This window comes from Rana temporaria, chromosome 2 (assembly GCF_905171775.1).
Source record: "Rana temporaria chromosome 2, aRanTem1.1, whole genome shotgun sequence".
In the NCBI taxonomy this organism is placed as follows: Eukaryota; Metazoa; Chordata; class Amphibia; order Anura; family Ranidae; genus Rana; species Rana temporaria.
In genome coordinates this window covers 96,014,497-96,034,159 of record NC_053490.1, presented here as the reverse complement: position 1 = coordinate 96,034,159, position 19,663 = coordinate 96,014,497, and the positions used below count along the sequence as shown (strand labels likewise).

Here is a 19,663-nt window from a genome sequence, read left to right as displayed (position 1 = left end):
CGCGGTTTCTCATTGATTTCAATGGGTAGGAGTGGTATAGGAGCGGTGAACACCCCGCTCCTATACCGCTCCAAAGATGCGGCTAGCAGGACTTTTGGAGTGGTCCTGCTAGCGCACCGCTTCAGTGTGAAAGGCTTCGGGCTTTCACACTGAAGACTGCAGGGCAGGATTTTTTCAGACGGTATAGCATTGCTTATTTTTATTTAAAACCGCCTGAAAAACGTGTCAGTGTGAAAGGGGCCTTAGTGTCAAGATCACTAATCCTCTGCTCCTTTTAGCCAATTCTGTGTCTCACTTTTTGCCAGATGCAGCTTGCTCATGAGATAAAGGCCATGGGGTTGATTTACCAAAATTGGAGAGTGCAAAATCTGATGCAGCTGTGCATGATAACTATTTAGTTTTAGTAACTCAACCCCCACGAGTCCCTATCAATACATTGTGGAGACTCGACATGCCTAGATTTCTCCTCAACATTCAGATGCTGTGCAGCACATTGTGCAGTGGGAGCTGCCGCCATCTTGACTCTGTTTCTGTTTTGCTGCGGCCTGGCCAATTTTAAACTTGATGAAGTGTCAGGAAGGATCCAGGATCTCCAGCAGTGAAGATAAGTATGTGTAAGTTCTTTTGAAGTGGCAGAGTATTGTAGAGGATCTGGTTGCAGAGATGGCGCTCAAGAGAAATGCTGTTCACATGTCGAAAGCTGGACATGCCTTCCTTCTTGATGTATTAAAGATGTAAGGGGTGTTATACGCTAAATCACATTCTTGGTTACATGAGGTCCGTATATTACAACTGAATTACTTCAGTAATTTTTTCATCTTTTAAATCTTCTGCCCTTGTTGTTTTAACTATGGGTAGTAAAAGATTTTTTTTTTGCCAGTAAAAACCTTACACCACTCACTTCCTGTTTGTCTGGTAAAAAGCATAGGCATATGATTTCTCTCACATGTGAGAGTTTGTCAGGAAGGGAGGTGGTGAGTCATAAGAGCGCCAATGAGAGCTGCAGAGCTGGGGTTGTGCCTGTGTAAGTCCAGGAGGTGAACAGGCAGCAGATTCAGCTATTCACAGTTAAAGGGGTTATAAAGGAAAACATTTTTTTCCCTAAATAGCTTCCTTTACCTTAGTGCAGTCCTCCTTCACGTACCTCATCCTTCGATTTTGCTTTAAAATGTCCTTATTTCTTCTGAGAAATCCTCACTTCCTGTTCTTCTGTCTGTAACTCACCACCGTAATGCAAGGCTTTTTTCCTGGTGTGGAGAAAGCCACTTGAGGGGGTGAGCAGGAGGGTCAGGACACCCACTAACACACAGCTCCTGTCTCTATCTGCAAAGTAGAGAGTGTCCTGCTCGCCCCCTCAAGAGGCTGTCTCCACACCAGGAAGAAAGCCTCGCATTTCGGTGGGGAGCTACAGACAGAAGAACAGGAAGTGAGGATTTCTCAGAAGAAATAAGGACATTTAAAAGCAAAATCTAAGCATGAGGTAAGTGAAGGAGGACTGCACTAAGGTAAAGGAAGCTATTTAGGGGAAAACATTTTTTTCCCTTTACAACCCCTTTAAAATGGTTGCAGCCAGACTGAGTGGGGGGAGATTTCTGCAACATATTTGGCATTACAGACTCACAGTATATAAAACAAATTTGCAAAGTGGTTAGAGGGAAGCTTCAGAAGGGCAAAGATGTTTTTATTACAAACTATGTGAGCAGACTGCAGTTCCTCTTTAAAAAATATGTAAACCCAAAAACTAAAATGTAACTTACCATAGCTTGCTATTTCTTAGATGTAGTGACTGCATTAGTTATTTTTTCCATTATTTTGACCTTGTGAGCCCACCAATAATTCTGTTATTTTTTCAACTACTCTCAACACACCAAGCTGTCCAGCAAAAATGGCAGTAAGAGGGTTAAGATAAATTATTTACCACTGACAGCAGTGCTGAAAATGCTTAGCTTTTACTAATTTATGTAAAAGCTTCATCCCAAATATAAAACAAATTTGTTACTGTACCTTAAAAGGTGTTAGGCTGGGTTCACACCACAGCATGCTCTGGCTTACAGCAGCAGTCTGGTGAGTCTCCATTCACAGTTTCAGGTCCGATTTGAGGTGTACGTTTATCAAACATTGATAATTTATCTCATTTCAGTTCTCAGAGAAAAATCTTCTCCTCTGGCACCCTGTTTATGAAGCGGAGAACATTTGTTCTCAGAAGGAGAAGTTTTTCCTCTGAGATCTGAGTAGAAGGGGGAGGGGCTGCCTGTGATCTCCTGAGAAACTTGTGTGATTACAGAGCAGCTGAGTTTTAAAAGTGAAACCAAAGTTAAAAAGGCTGTGTTATTACATGAAAATAATAAGCGCTTTTTTAACTCAGTTTTTTTACACACATTTTGGCACATTGTTTAAATGTGTGTTTTTAATTGCTAATTTTGGCATTATTTATGCATATTTTGGAGTTTTTTTTTTTTAACATGGCATAATTTTTTAACACACATCTGGCCGTAGGTTTTTTTATTGTGCATTTTTTTAAACACACATTTTGGTCCTTTAGCACAGGTTATTTTAAGATGCATTTTGATATGGTTTGTAATGCACACTTTGGCGCTTTTTTTAGCATATAGTTTGACACCTTTTTAACGTGCATTTTGATTTGCTTTTTATGCGTATTTTGGCAAACCACACATTTGCTAGCCATTAACAATTAATGACACCGCAAGCATATCATGCATTTTGCATGTGTTTCTGGAACGCACTCCAAAACGCAGGTAAAGAAATGAGCCAAAATACATGTTAAAAAAAAAAAAGCACCAAAATGTACATTTTGGGCATGGAGCATTGTGCAATTTGGCAAGTTGTTAGAGTATTTGTCAAATGACAAAATGTGTGGCAAAATGCATGTTTGCTAACTGCATTTGGGTGCCATTAACAATGAATGTCAACCAAAAACGCATTGCGTATTTTGACAGAATTTTAGAGCAATTATAATTGTGGAAAGAATTGCACAATTCTGCATTGCTCAGATGTGAATGGGTCCTAAAAGAAAATACATTATAACTATACTGTGCATGTGTGTGTATAATACATTATATATATATATATATATATAAAATTATTTATATCAATATTTAAGCTTGCTTTTGCAGATATTAGGAGGAAAGAAACCTCCTTCTTCGCATCACAGCAGCTTCTCACCCATATTCTCAACCTCTGAGCTGGAGAATCTGGGACAGAGATATTTTACAGAGATAGCCAGTGAGATCCCCAGATCTCACCTTCATAAACTGGTCATCTGTGTAAAAGTGAATGACAGAAGGGTGTGTCTTGTGATGAGAAGTGAAAAACATGTTCTCCACTCCTCATCTCAGCTTCATAAACTGGTACACCTGAGAGATCAGCCGTGATCATCAGGATCTCAGCTCTTCTCTGTTTGATAAACGTACACCTTAGGGCCCTTTCACACTAGCGGACCGTATGTCCGCATTTTCATCCGTCCGTTTGCGGATAAAACCGGGACATACATGGGTCCCTATGTGATTACGGGTGTCAGCGGATGAACATCCGCTGACACCCGTAATTTGTCCGCCTCCGCAAAGATCCGCATTTGCAGACGGAAGAAATCCTATTTTTCTTCCGTCTGCCGGATCGGATCGGATGAACACGGACATACGGTCCGTGTTCGTCCAATCCCCCATAGGGGAGAGCGGAGGAAACACAGGGCGGTCCCTGCACAGTGTGTGGGGACCGCCCTGTCAGCTGCCAGCTCAGCGGGGATTTCACGAAGGATCCCCACTGAGCTTTGCGGACACACGGATCCGCTCCGTGTGAAAGGGCCCTAAGCCTGAATTTTTGACTGAATTCGGACCTGAAACTAACCGAAAGATGCACAGGGCTCCAGTGCAATTTGCACCAGAGCGGCTGCGGAGATGTGTGAACCGAGCTGGTCACAATCTCCTGCTATGCAAATTGGATGTGGAGAAAACCTGCATCCAATTCGCATAGGTAAGAACCCAGCATGAGCCGGGGGTTCCACCTTAATTTGCTGCCAATCCATCTAAATCTGCTAGTGCATCTAACACTACCCCCTGCCCAGACTGACAATGCTGCTGTGTAAAGGTGTCTTCGTAGCCCCTCCATCAAGGATGGAGACACCCTAAAACAGAACTGTGTTACTGCCTGGCTAGTTACTGTACATAGTTATGTGTAACATTAGTCCATCTAAATCAGTGGTTCTCAACCTGGGGGTCGGGACCCCCTCGGGGGTCGAATGACAATTTGCCAGGGGTCACGGGCTGTTCCTGAGGCCCGCGCTGCTCTCTCAGCCTTTTGCGACCGCCCAGCTGGGCTGTTCCTGAAGCCCACGGCCGCCCACTCGGCATCTTCGCAGCCGCCCATTCAGTTCACAGCAAGGTTGGGGGGCAGAGACTAGAGGTCAGCTGACTGGTAAGGAATGTGAAGTGGGAGGGGCTGGAGGAGACCCTATCTCCTGATTTTGACATAGGTCTCACTGCTACGAGACACCACAAAGTCGGAAACGCAGTGAACCCGGAGCTACGGTGAGTAACTACTCATCCCAACTCCCCCCCACACCAAGGAATAAGAGAAGGGAAAATAGAGAATACATGGAAGGGAGAGGGAAAGAGGGGGAGAAACAAAGAAAAAGGAAGAGAAAGAATAGGAGAAAGAACAAGAAAGACTGCTAGAGAGAGGGATGGGGGAAGAAAAAACAAGAAATAAGGATAGAGAGAGATAAAAGGGAAAGAAAGGAGGACAAAGAGAAAGCGTGGTACATCCTAAAATGTACCATAAGGGGTTTCAATACTGAACAAGTGGAAGGGACCCAGGGAGCGCTAAATGTCCATGGGTTATGGGTGCAAATTACTTGTCTTGCCTTGAGTGCTGACTATCCACGCTAAAAAAATAATTTCACTGTTAGGGGTCCCCACATCTTGGGAAATTTTATCAAGGGGTCATGGCACTAGAAGGTTGAGAACCACTGATCTAAATCAACCAATATAAATCAACCAATTCCAAAAAATAAACATGCACACACACACATACATAAATAGAAAACGTTACTATCCTATTCCCACAGTTGATACAGATGAAGCAAAAAACAAACAAACAATAAAGCATGATCCGATTCACTCCAGTAGGGGGAAAAAAATCCTTCCTGATCCCCCATGAGGCAATCGGATAATTCCTGGATCAACTACCCCTGGTGGTATTACCTATACATCTTTCTCCACACTGACTCCCCCAGCCAGGGCCGGACTTACCATTGGCCTTGACTGGGCTCAAGCCCAGGGGCCCCACCCAATAGGGGGCCCCCTTTTTTTTTTTAGGGGTCCGGAGGTCCCCAGGGGCCCGGAGGCCCCCAGGGCCCCGGACGGCAACCCCCCCTTTTTTTTATTTATTTTTTGTAAAAAAATGTTTTTTTTAATATATTTTTTATTTTTATATATATAATATATATATATATATATATATATATATATATATATATATATATATATATATATATATATATTATTATTATTAAAGGGCCCAGGGGTCTCCAGGGCCCCCGGATGGCAACCCACCTTTTTTATTTTTTTTTAAAAAAAATTACATTTTTTTATATATATATATATATTTTTTATTAAAGGGCTCAGAGGTCCCCAGGGCCCCATGTGGCAACCCCCTCTTTTTTTATTTTTTTTATAAATGTTTATTTTTTTATTTTTGTTTATTTTTTATTAAAAGGCCCAGAGGTCCCCAGGGCCCCCGGGTTTGGCAACCTCCCTTTTTTTATGTATTTTTTATAAATGTTTTTTTTTTTTTATTATTAAAGGGCCCAGAGGTTTATTTTTTCTTTTTATTAAAAGGCCCAGAGGTCCCCAGGGCCCCGGATGGCTACATATATTTATATATATTTGTTTTCTTCTTTATTTCTTCTTTTTTTTGTAAAGGCCCCCCCGCTTCTCAATTTGCGGCAGCCCCCACGCTTCTCAATTTCAGGCGGCAGCACCCCCACCCCCCCTAGGTTCTCTGCTTCAGGGGGGCCATGCCTTAAGCTGTGCAAGGGGCCCCAAAATTCCTGATGGCGGCCCTGCGCATACCTCCCAACACGCACAGATTCTGTGACTTTCCCGCACAGACAGCTTCTTCCCGCAGTCCCGCAAAAGGGTTAATTTTCCCGCACTGCAAGAGGAGGCAGCACAGAAGCAGGAGGAACCGGAGTGGTGTGTGGAGGACTGTGGCTGCTGAAGGGAAGAAAGCCGACAGCCGGGCTAATGACAGTCTGTGGCCCTGGCTGTTGGCACAGGTGAGAGGCACTCCCCCCCTCAACAACTGCAAAATCCCCCCCCCGCTCAACAACTTTAATGCGCTCCCCCCGCTCAACAACTTCAATTCGCCCCCCCCCCCCGCTCAACAACTTCGATCCCCCCCAATTCTCGGCTCCAGGGGGCCCCTTCAACACTCAAGCCCAGGGGCCCCCACCACCCTAAGTCCTGCCCTGCCCCCAGCTGTTCTCCTCCTAACATATATGATGCATGCATGTTTTTAACCCTGAAGTGCGCAATGGTAGCTTTATATTAACAATAAATCTAATTTGCCACATAGTTTCCCAATTAAACAGGGCATTGGGGCCAACTTGTAAGTTGGAGACATCCTGTAAGGACGTTATTCCACTGCATAGCTTGGTGTCATCTGCAAATTCTGAAATTGTACTTTAAATCCCAGACTCTAAATTTGTAATATATAACATTTATAAACCCAGCACTGAACCTTGGGTTACACCACTAATATCCTTAGACCAATCCGAGTATAAATCATTAATCACTTTCTCTGAATATGATTTTTTTGCCAGTATCACCAGGTGAAAATAAAGCGAAAGAAAAGTTTAAAAAATAAAAGAAACAATGCAGCTGCCACATTTAAAGTGTTACTAAACCCACATCACAAAAAACAATAAATTATGTATTACATGCTGTTCATACTCATTCAGTCACTATGAGATTTATTTTCTTTATTGTGCAAAAAAACTGGTTGATCCTGCCGTTCTCCATATGCCCTTTCTATCCAAGTCCCCAATTCAGCTGGGGACTGAAAGCCCACTCCCTTCCTCCTCCTCCATGCCCACTAACCAGCTAAATACAATGGGGGTGGGATATTACATTTAGATTGATGGAGGCTTCATCTTCCTCTTATTCTAAGACACAGGCTGGAGGGGCGGAAAGCTGCCAACATCATGTTATTTCTACAAAATAATTAAGATTTGGTTTAAAATATATATTTGTATGACAATTTAAAAGAGTTTATTGATATTAATTATTTAATTTTACTCTGTATTCCAAAGGCTTTTTTTTGAACATGTGACCAGCAGCAGAAGACTAGAAGCTCCACCTGCTTATATTTCCCTACAGACAGTCAGGAAAAGATCTGGGTGTGTACATCGATTAGGAAAAAGGTACATGGTTTTTACTGCAATAATCAGTGCCATCATCCATATACAGAAATAGAAGGGACATTGTGAATTAAACAGTGGGGGTTATTTAAGGCAAACCCACTTTGCACTACAAGTGCACTTCAAATTGCACTGAAAGTGCACTTGGAAGTTCAGTCGCTGTAGATCTGAGGGGTAGATCTGAAATGAGGGGAAGCGCTGCTGATTTTATTATCCAATCATGTGCAAGCTAAAATGCTGTTTTTTATTGTCCTTGCATGTCCCCCTCGGATCTACAGTGACTGCACTTCCAAGTGTACTTTCAGGGCAATTTCAAGTGCAGTTTGCACTTGTAGTTTGTACTTGTAGTGCAAAGTGGATTTGCCTTTAGTAAATAACCCCCAGTGTGTCTAGTATCACTTTAACCACTTCCTTACTGGGCACTTAAACCCCCTTTCTGCCCAGAGGACTTTTTGCGATTCGGCACTGCGTCGCTTTAACTGACAATTGCGCGGTCGTGTGACGTGGCTCCCAAACAAAATTGATGTCCTTTTTTTCCCACAAATGGAGCTTTCTTTTGGTGGTATTTGATCACCTCTGCGGTTTTTATTTATATTTTTTTTTTTAAATCGCAATAAGCAACTGGTTTGCACAAAAGTTATAGCGCTTACATAATAAGGGACGGAATTATTATTTTTTTTTTTTTACTAGTAATGGCGGCGATCTGCGATTTTTATTGCGACTGCGACATTATGGCGGACACATCAGACACTTTTGACACATTTTTGGCACCATTCACATTTATACTGCAATCAGTGCTATAAATATGCACTAATTACTGTATAAATGTGACTGGCAGGGAAGGGGTTAACACTAGGGGGTGAGGAAGGGGTTAAATGTATTCCCTATATAGTGTTCTAACTGTGGGGGAAGGGGGGTGACTGGGGGGGGGGTGACCGATCTGTGTCTCTATGTACAAGAGACACAGATCGGTCTCCTCTCTCCCTGACAGGACGCTGTCAGTGTGAGATCATCTCTCATTGGCCGCACAGATCGCCTAGCAAACGGCCACTCCGATTGGCCGTTCACGGCGATCTGTGATTGGCTGTATCCAAGGGACACGGCCAGCACAGAAGTTCCCCGGTCCGCGCGAGGGGAACGTGGAAAAGGGCGGTTGTAAAAACACGGCGCCCCAAAGAAGTAGAACCACCCTGCGGCCGTATATAGTCGTACGGCCGTCGGGAAGTGGTTAAGAAGCTGCAACATATTATTTTGTTTTTGGGTTTAAAACCACTTTAAGAAGTAAAATCTATATCTTTAAATTTTCATATGATTTTTCTGCTTTTTCTTAAGCGTATCCAAATGTTTGAGCTGCATATGTGTTCCTGAAAAATTGCCTATTTTTCCAAGAAACGAAGGAACGCATAATCTATGATTGATGCCATGTAACTATGGGATTGCAATGGAATTTCTCTTTTTATGTATTTACCCAGGTGAATTTATTATTGTGAATGCAAAAAAATAAAAATTTAGTCCTTTCTAAATGTTGGGCATACCACAAATATCCCTGTTTTCTCCATGTTGCTTGCCAAGCATGTATACATATTATTTTACACTTTGAAATTATATACAGTGCCTTGAAAAAGTATTTGTACCCCTTGAAATTTTCCACATTTTGTCATGTTACAACCAAAAATGTAAATGTATTTTATAGGGATTTTATGTGCTAGACCAATACAGTGCCACATAATTGTGAAGTGGAAGGAAAACGATAAATGGTTTTCAATTTTTTTTAACAAATAAATATCTGAAAAGTGTGGCGTGGATTTGTATTCAGCCCCCTTTACTCTAATACCCCTAACTAAAATCTAGGGGAACCAATTGCCTTCAGAAGTCACCTTATTATTAAATAGTCCACCTGTGTGTAATTTCATCTCAGTATAAATACAGCTGTTCTGTGAAGCCCTCAGAAGTTTTTTTTAGGAAACCTTAGGCCCCTTTTACACTGAGGAGTTTTTCAGACGGTTTAGCGCTAAAAATAGCACCTAAATACCGCCTGAAAAACTCCAGCCCTGCAGTCTCAATGACTGTTAGCGGGGGTTTATACCGCATCGCTAGCGGTGGAATACCGCCGCAATTCCGACCATATACTGCCACCGCACATTGCGCCCCAGTGTGAAAGGGGCCTCAGTGAAAAAAACAGCATTATAAAGGCCAGGGAACACACCAGACAGGTCAGGGATAAAGTCGTAGAGAAGTTTAACTACTTCCATACCGTGCGAATTCTGTCACTTCTCCCCTACATGTAAAAATCATAATTTTTTTGCTAGAAAATTACTCAGAACCCCCAAACTTTATATATATATATATATATATATATATATATATATATATATATATATATATATATATATATATATATATATATATATATATACATAATTTTTTTTTTTTTTTTTTTTTTTTTATCAGACACCCTAGGGAATAAAATGGCAGTCATTGCAACTTTTTATGTCACATGGTATGTGCACGGTAATTTTTCAAAACGCAATTTTAGGGGAATGTTTTTTTTTCATGAATAATACAAATAAAACAGTAAAGTTAGCCCATTTTTGTTGTATAATGTGATAGATGATGTTACGCCGAGTAAATTGATACCTCACATGTCATGCTTTAAAATTGCGCACACTGATGGTATGGCGCCAAACTTCGGTACTTAAAAATTTCCACAGGTGACGGTGTAAATTTTTTTACAGGTTACCTGTTTAGAGTTACAGAGGATGTCTAGTGCTAGAATTATTGCTCTTGCTCTAACGTTCACAGTGATACCTCAAATTTGTGGTTTGGACATCGTCTACATACACGGGCACGACTTACATATGCTTTCACTTCTGTGTGCAAGCTCACAGGGACAGGGGCACTTAATTTTTTACATTTTTTATTTTTACACTTTCCCTTTTAACACATTTTTTTTTAAAACTTTTATTCCTATTACAAGGAATGTAAACATCCCTTGTAATAGGAATGGTGCATGACAGGTCCTCTTTAGGGAGAGATGTGGGGTCTATAAGACCCCACATCTCTCCTCCAGGCTGGAGAGCATCAGATCAAAAAAAAATTGACATATGATGCTTTTCTAGTCGAGATCTCGGCTTTGTTTACTTGTGTGGCCTGGTCATGACGTCATAACGTCGCGCTTGGGCCTCTGAGGATCATAGAGATTGTCGGGGACCATCTGTCCTTCGGAAATCTCTATGCCTCTCTTCCAGAGACAGCCTTTTCGTTCTCCAGGTCCCCGACGCACAGGAGAGCCCAGAGAAGCACCGGAGGGCAACGGGAGGGGGGCATCCCTTCCTGTCGCTGCTAAGAGTAATCAAGTGGCTGAACAGCCACTACGATCATTTATACTGTGCTCAGAATTACTGGCTCTAAAAAACTATGGGCCAGATTCATGTGGCGGCGTAACGTATCGTCTTTACGTTACACCGCCGCAAGTTTTCAGCGCAAGTGCCTGATTCCTCAAGCACTTGCGTGTAAACTTACGGCGGTGTAACGTAAAGCCGTCCGGCGCAAGCCCGCCTAATTCAAATGGGGCGTGTACCTTTTAAATTAGGCAAGTTCCCGCACCGAACGTTCTGCGCATGCTCCGTTAGGAAATTTCCCGACGTGCATTGTGTGAAATTACGGCGCCCCGACGTGTTTTTTGAACGGCGACGTGCGTAACGTACTTTCGTATTCCCGGACGTCTTACGCCAAAAAAAAAATTGAAATTCGACGCGGGAACGACAGCCATACTTTAACATGGCTGTTCTAAAGTTAATCCATGAAAAAGCATGACTAACTTTGCGATGGGAAAAACCGACTAGCGACGACGTAACCAACGCGCGTACCTTCGTGGATCGCCGTAAAAGCTAATTTGCATACCTGACGCTGGAAAACTACGCAAACTCCACCCAGCGGCGGCCGAAGTATTGCATCCTAAGATCCGACGGTGTAAGTCAATTACACCTGTTGGATCTTAGGGCTATCTATGCGTAACTGATTCTATGAATCAGCCGCATAGATACTCTCAGAGATACGATGGTGTATCAGGAGATACGCCGTCGTATCTCTTTTGTGAATCTGGCCCTATATCTGGATGATGTCTGTAGCTGCAGGCATCCTTCAGATATCTCTACTGAAAAACGAGTAGGTCATATGACGTTCTGCGGTATTGAAGTGGTTAAAGCAGGGTAAGGTTTAGAAATAAAAATATCCCAAGCTTTGAATATCTCAGGGACACTGTTCAATAAATAATCCAAAAATGGAAAGAGTATGGCACAACTGAAAACCTACCATGACATGGCCATTGAGCTATTTTGCAAAGAAGAATGGGCAAAAATGTCACTTTTTAGATGTGCAAAGCTGGTAGAGACCAATGCTGTATCCTGGCCTAGGCCAACAAGGCCCAGGCCTAGGGCAGCACTTTGCAGGGGGGCAGCACAGACAGTGTCCTCGCCGGCTTGCACTACACTGTTAGGCAAATTAGTTTACCGCCCCCATAAATCGGCCGCACTGCTTCCAGTATGTGGGCGGTTGGCATTCTGCAACTGTGGGGGGGGGGCGTTGCTTCAAATTTTTTACCATCCCTGCCCCATTGCAGAGATTTCCCTTCACTTCCTGTCCCATAGCCAAACAGGAAGGAAGATGAAATCTATGCAAATTAAGGGAATCCATTGCCCCCCTCCCAGGCCATCAGAACTAGTGTCCCCACTTGAAAATTTCAGGGTGGGTCTTAAACCGCAAGGGGTGTGGCCTTGACAGGAAGGGGTGGGTCATATTTAAATTAGGGGGTGCACGAGTTTAGTCAGGCCTAGGGCAGCACAAAACCTAAATACACCCCTGGTAGAGACATCCCCCAAAAAGACTTGCAGCTGTAATTACAGTGAAAGGGGGTTCTACAAAGTATTGATTTAGGGGGGCTGCAGGGCCGGTGCTAGACTATTTTGCGCCCTAGGCGAGACCAGCTACTTGCGCCCCCCCCCCCCCCCCATTTTTTTTTTAAATAAAACTTCTATACCGCTAAAATATAGTTTCTATACCTATATAAGGTATAGAAAGGGCGCAAAACAGTCTAGCACTGGCCCTGTCTATACCCCCCTGTGATGTTTGTTGACCCTCATTGTACACAGCAAGCATAGTTGCCAACAATTCAATTTTTTTTAGAGAGAGAACTGGGTGACAGCAGGGGACAGGGCGACAGCAGAGGACTGGGTGACAGCAGGGCAGAGGACTGGGTGACAGCAGGGCAGAGGACTGGGTGACAGCAGGGCAGAGGACTGGGTGACAGCAGGGCAGAGGACTGGGTGACAGCAGGGCAGAGGACTGGGTGACAGCAGGGCAGAGGACTGGGTGACAGCAGGGCAGAGGACTGGGTGACAGCAGGGCAGAGGACTGGGTGACAGCATGGCTGAGGACTGGGTGACAGCATGGCTGAGGACTGGGTGACAGAAGGGCAGAGGACTGGGTGATAGCATGGCAGAGGACTGGGGGACAGCAGGGCAGAGGACTGGGTGACAGCAGGGCTGAGGACTGGGTGAAAACAAAACAGCATTTTTAGAACCTTTTTTTTTTTTTACCTGCTGCTCTGCCCAGAAAGACCTGCTATCATTCCTGAGGCCGCCCATTCCGCTCTCCGTCCCCCAGTGAAAGGCGGGATCATCTCTTGGCTGGCCACACCCCCTCACGAGTCCCGACCATGAAGGAGGCGGCCCAGCTCCTCGGCATCAGATCCCTGAACCGCCAAACAACTCTGCCGCTGTGGGAGCCGGGGGAGGGACCTGTTAGTGTGCTGCACGTGGATGTGATAGTTTCCTCCCCGCGCCTCTGCACTATCCCTGGCAGCAGACATTCCCTCTCCTCCGGAACTCCAGTATACACTCCCGAAGACACACCGCACAGGGACAGCAGCTCCAGAGGTTACATCCAGCGGTGATGAGTAGATGACAGGCCAGGGCTGCGCCCTAGGCGGCAGTGCGCTCTAGGCGGCTGCTTAATCTGCCTAGTGGTAGCGCCGGCCCTGGGGGGCTGAATACAAATACACGCCGCACTTTTCGCATATTGGGGGTTATTTACGAAAGGCAAATCCACTTTGCACTACAAGTACAAATTACAAGTGCACTTGAAATTGCACTGAAAGTGCAGTCGCTGTAGATCCGAGGGGGACATGCAAGGGAAATAAAAAACAGCATTTTAGCTTGCACATGATTGAAAAATAAAATCAGCAGATCTTCCCCTCATTTCAGATCTACACCTCAGATTTACAGCGACTGCACTGCCAAGAGCACTTTCAGTGCAATTTCAAGTGCACTTTGACCTTGTAGTTTGCACTTGTAGTGCAAAGTGGATTTGCCTTTCGTAAATAACCCCCATTGTTTTGTAAAAAAAAAAATGAAAAACCATTTATCATTTTTCTTGTACTTCACAATTATGTGCCAAAATGTGTAAAATTTCAAGGTGTATGAATACTTTTAAAGGCACTGTAATTTTATATATCAGATATATCAGAATGAACACATGGTTTTGGAGCACCACCTTGTGGGTATTTTAAAAACTATTTCATGAATGGCAAATTGCAAGAACTGCCTGTCAGTTGGCAGACACGTTATACATAATTGGATAATAAAATCAGCAGAGCTGATCATTTCAGATCTACCCCTCAGATTTACAGTGACTGCACTTCCAAGTGCATTTTCAGTGCAATTTCAAGTGCACTTTACACTTGTAGTTTGCACTTGTAGGGCCAGATCCTCAAAAGAGATACTCCGACTTAAGTGGTGTTCAGTCTGTGTGTAACTTTGGAAACGATCCTCAAAAGGCTTTTTCCAAAGTTACACAGAAGATCCGGCATGTGTAATTGATTTACACTGCCTAATTTTAGGATGCAGTACCGCATCCGCCGCTGGGGGCATTTCGAGTCGAAATGCCGTTGCTAGTATGCAAATTAGCACTTAAGGCGATCCACAAAGCTTTCTAGCTTCTTTTTTGCGCCGTAAGTGTTATTTTGCAAGTGTAAAATTAGGGCTCGTTTTACAAAGTGTAAAGTTAGTCACACCTTGTAAAGGCCCATTCCAGCCACGGCATTTGGTATGCTTTCCCGAGGGAGAACTCCACGTCAATTTGTAAAGACAAAACCGGCATGGGTTCCCCCCCAGGAGCATACCAGGCCCTTAGGTCTGGCATGGGTTGTAAGGAGACCCCCCCTACGCCGAAAAATTGACGTAGGGGGTCCCCCTACAATCCATACCAGACCCGTATCCAAAGCACGGTACCCGGCCAGCCAGGAAGGGAGTGGGGACGAGCGAGCGCCCCCCCCCTCCTGAGCCGTGCCAGGCCGCGTGCCCTCAACATGGGGGGGTTGGGTGCTCTGGGGCAGGGGGGCGCACTGCGGGCCCCCCCACCCCAGAGCACCCTGTCCCCATGTTGATGAGGACAGGACCTCTTCCCGACAACCCTTGCCATTGGTTGTCGGGGTCTGCGGGCGGAGGCTTATCGGAATCTGGGAGTCCCCTTTAATAAGGGGGCCCCCAGATACCGGCCCCCCACCCTAAGTGAATGGATATGGGGTACATCGTACCCCTATCCATTCACCTGGAGGCAAAAAGTAAAAGTTAATAAACACACAACACAAGGCTTTTTAAAATATTTTATTATTCTGCTCCGGATGCCCCCCCTGTCTTCGTTATTAGCTCAATTACCAGGGGGGGCTTCTTCTTCCGCTCTCCGGGGGTCTTCTTCCACTCTCCGGGGGTCTTCCGCTCTCCGGGGGTCTTCTCCGGACTCCGGGGGGGCTTCTCCGGACTCCGGGGGGCTTCTTCCATCTTCTCCCCTCTTCCGCTCTTGACTCGGCGAACCCCGGTTCTTCTGCAGCTCTCCGGTGCCTTCTTCTTCAGCGCTGGCTGCCTGCTATGTTTGTGTGTTAGCTCGATTTCAAACAGGCAGCCGGCGCGGTCTTCTGTGGCGTCATCTTCTCTTCTGTTCTTCTGGTCTTCCGATGTTGCCTCGTCGCCTGTTGTCGCTGTAATGATGGAAGCGCGCCTTGCATCCCATTTATATAGGCATCACCGTCCCATCATGCTCCGGCAGGTACCCACGTGGTGGGTGCCTACCCACGTGCACCCACCACGTGGGTACCTACCGGAGCATGATGGGACGGTGATGCCTATATAAATGGGATGCAAGGCGCGCTTCCATCATTACAGCGACAACAGGCGACGAGGCAACATCGGAAGAAAGGAAGAGAAGACCCTGACGTCACAGAAGACCGCGCCGGCTGCCTGTTTGAAATCGAGCTAACACACAAACATAGCAGGCAGCCAGCGCTGAAGAAGAAGGCACCGGACATCTGCAGAAGAACCGGGGTTCGCCGAGTCAAGAGCGGAAGAGGGGAGAAGATGGAAGAAGCCCCCCGGAGTCCGGAGAAGCCCCCCCGGAGTCCGGAGAAGCCCCCCCGGAGAGCGGAAGACCCCCGGAGAGTGGAAGAAGACCCCCGGAGAGCGGAAGAAGAAGCCCCCCCTGGTAATTGAGCTAATAACGAAGACAGGGGGGGCGTCCGGAGCAGAATAATAAAATATTTTAAAAAGCCTTGTGTTGTGTGTTTATTAACTTTTACTTTTTGCCTCCAGGTGAATGGATAGGGGTACGATGTACCCCATATCCATTCACTTAGGGTGGGGGGCCGGTATCTGGGGGCCCCCTTATTAAAGGGGACTCCCAGATTCCGATAAGCCTCCGCCCGCAGACCCCGACAACCAATGGCAAGGGTTGTCGGGAAGAGGTCCTGTCCTCATCAACATGGGGACAGGGTGCTCTGGGGTGGGGGGGCCCGCAGTGCGCCCCCCTGCCCCAGAGCACCCAACCCCCCCATGTTGAGGGCACGCGGCCTGGCACGGCTCAGGAGGGGGGGGGGCGCTCGCTCGTCCCCACTCCCTTCCTGGCTGGCCGGGTACCGTGCTTTGGATACGGGTCTGGTATGGATTGTAGGGGGACCCCCTACGTCAATTTTTCGGCGTGGGGGGGTCTCCTTACAACCCATGCCAGACCTAAGGACCTGGTATGCTCCTGGGGGGGGAACCCATGCCGGTTTTTTCTTTGAAAATTGGCATGGAGTTCTCCCTCAGGAATGCATGCCGCTGTCATTTTTTTTCCCCGACGCAACTTTAAGCCGTCGCGATCCTCAAAACTCGGCGTAACGTAACTTCGCGCATGCGCAGTACGGCCGACGCGCATGCGCAGTACGGCCGGCGCGGGAGCGCGCCTCATTTAAATGGGACTCGCCCCATTTGAATAGGAACGCCTTGCGCCGGCGGAATTTTAGTTACACAGCCTGAAATTTCTAGATAAGTGCTTTGTGGATCAGGCACTTAGGTAGAAACTTTAAGCCAGTGTAACTTAAATTGGATTTTTTAAGTTACGTCAGGTTTTTGTGGATCTGGCCCGTAGTTTGCACTTGTAGTGCAAAGTGGATTTGCCTTTTGTAAATAGCCCCCTAGGAGTCTCGTCTGTCATTAATGCTTCTCCCTGCATGTCAGCTGCAACGCAGTGCATACTAGCACATGATGACATTAACTTGCAGGGGTTATGACTAAAAAGAAATCAAACCGAGTTTACTAAAGCAAAACTCCAGTCAATAAAACAAGGTAAAAATCAATAGCCCATTATAAGATAAAGTAACAAAGCTTTTGCTGTTATATTTACCTTTCCCCCGCAGTACCTTTTTCTGCTGGTTGCTGTAATGTTCTCAGTGTGATGGCCAACATCATTCAACCCACTTTCTATGAGCCCAAGATGTCCTGGACCCACACCAGTCTGTGACTTGACAGCCAAAGAAGAATCAGAACATTGATGAGCTCATCTCTCCATTGCTCTGCTTTCTCCTCTACCAGTATGCTTCTTTTCAGCACATACAGTGATTGGCTCCTTGTGCTGCTACTGCCTGTCTACTTACCCTGCTAACATAAAAAAATAAATAAACTACATTTAACCACTTCCCGCCCGGTCAATAGACAATTGACGTCCGGGAAGTGGTTGTGAAATCCTGACTGGACGTCTAATGACGTCCAGCAGGATTACATGCCGGTGCGCCCCCGTAGGGGCGCGCAGCGCGGCGATCGGTGATGCGGGGTGTCAGTCTGACACCCTGCATCTCCGATCTCGGTAAAGAGCCTCCGGTGGAGGCTCTTTACCACGTGATCAGCCGTGTCCAATCACGGCTGATCACGATGTAAACAGGAAGAGCCGTTGATGGCTCTTCCTCATTCGCGTCTGACAGACGCGAGTCGATCGGCGGCTCTTCTGACAGGGGGGTTCGCGCTGATTGTTTATCAGCGCAGCCCCCCCTCGGATGCCCACACTGGACCACCAGGGAAGCCCACACTGGACCACCAGGGAAGGGGGCAGTAAAAAAAATGAAAGATGCCAATCGGTGCCCACAAATGGGCACTGACTGGCAACATGGGCACTGGGATAAACAAGTGATGCCCAGTAATGCCCTCAGTGCCACACCTCAGTGTCCATCAGTGCCACCCCTCAGTGTCCATCAGTTCCACCTCTTAGTGCCCATCCATGCCCAGTGCCCACCTATCAGTGCCCATCTGTGCCACCCATAAGTACCCATCAGTGCCACCCATAAGTGCTGCCTATGAGTGCCCATCAGTGCCGCCTATGAGTGCCCTTCAGTGCCGCCTATTAGTGTCCATCAGTGCTGCCTATCAGTGCCACCTCATCGGTGCCCATCAGTGCCGCCATATCAGTGCCCGTAATTGAAGAAGAAAACGTAATTATTTTAAAAAAAAATAACAGAAAAAAATCTTTTTTTAGTTGTTGCGCAAAAAATAAAAATCGCACAGGTGATCAAATACCACCAAAAGAAAGCTCTATTTGTGGGAATAAAATTATGAAAAAATTGTTTGGATATAGTGTAGCATGACCGCGCAATTGTCATTCAAAGTGCGACAGCGCTGAAAGCTGAAAATTGGCATGGGCAGGAAGGTGCGTAAGTGCCCGGTATGGAAGTGGTTAATGATTACAGATATGTGTTAATTTGTATTTATTTTTTTTCCTAGATCTGAACTTGACCTCAGGAAGATTTACACCCTTCATGACCAGGCCATTTTTTCCGATATGGCATTGCCATACTTTAACTGACAATTGCGCGGTGGTTCGACACTGTACCCAAATAAAATGAATGTCCCCTTTTCCCCCACAAATAAGGCTTTCTTTTGGTGGTATTTAATCATTACTGTGTTTTTTTGTTTTTTTTTGCGCTATTAATAAAAAAATAAAAAAATAAAATTGTTTTACTTTCTGTAATAAAACATAGCCAATAAAAAAGTTGAGAAAAATTTAATTTCTTCATAAATTTATGCCAATATGTTTGCTACATGTTTTTGGTAAAAAAAAACAAGCGTATATTGGTTTACGCCTATGTTATTGCATCTACAAATTATGGGATATATTTATATATTCTTTTTATACAAGTAATGGCAGCGATCAGCAACTTATAGTGGGACTGTGATATTGCAGTGGACTATCGGACCTTAACTGACACTTTTGACACTTTGCTGGAACCAATGACACTAATACAGTGATCAAAATCTACACTGTCACTGAACTAATAACACTGGCTAGGAAGGGGTTAAACAGCAGAGGGAGTCAAAGGGTTAACTGTGTGCCTAGCCTGTGATTTCATGTTCATTGTGTCCTGCTTTTACTAGGGGAAGAATTAGATTCTAGTCGAGACACAGGATCAGTCTCTTCTCCACTTTCAGAACTGAGATATGCCTTGTTTACATATGTTAGTTCTCTGTGTTTTACTCATGATCGACGGGTGCCTGATGACTTTGAGTCCCCAGGACCTGCAGATCGGCTACTGTTGTGAATTGTCACTGCAAAAGTGTCCCGTTGGCGCAATCGCACCCCCTGCAGATGGGGAATGCAGAATCGTGTGTATATATACATGATCCTCTGCACAGCTGCCACCCTGTAGCAGTAAATGTGCTATAAGGGCAATTAGCAAGTGGTAAAAAGCAGCAGATAGTGTCTTTTTACTATTTAGACCCTAAAAACAGTGGTGTATCATCCATGTGTGCAGGGTGTTCACTGCACATGAGCCCATGAATGATTGTCCCTGGTTGACAGTGGGGGATGATTGGTGCGGCGGGGGAGGGGGGGACAGTTGCAAGCACCGATCGCCCTGTATAGTTTTTA

The 19,663-nt window shown here is 45.4% G+C and overlaps 1 long non-coding RNA gene across 4 annotated transcripts; it reads left to right on the top strand.

Moving 5' to 3' along the window:
* The first annotated feature begins 443 nt into the window (after positions 1 to 443).
* Positions 444 to 18,558, top strand: LOC120928540. Of its 4 annotated transcripts, none has more exons than XR_005747214.1 (3): positions 444 to 608; positions 7,358 to 7,441; positions 18,520 to 18,558. It is a non-coding gene; the product is annotated as an uncharacterized LOC120928540 (long non-coding RNA). The 4 variants fall into 4 exon arrangements; XR_005747211.1 differs by having other exon boundaries at positions 444 to 614; XR_005747212.1 differs by lacking the exon at positions 18,520 to 18,558 and adding an exon at positions 17,166 to 17,417 and having other exon boundaries at positions 444 to 614.
* The last annotated feature ends 1,105 nt before the right edge of the window (positions 18,559 to 19,663 follow it).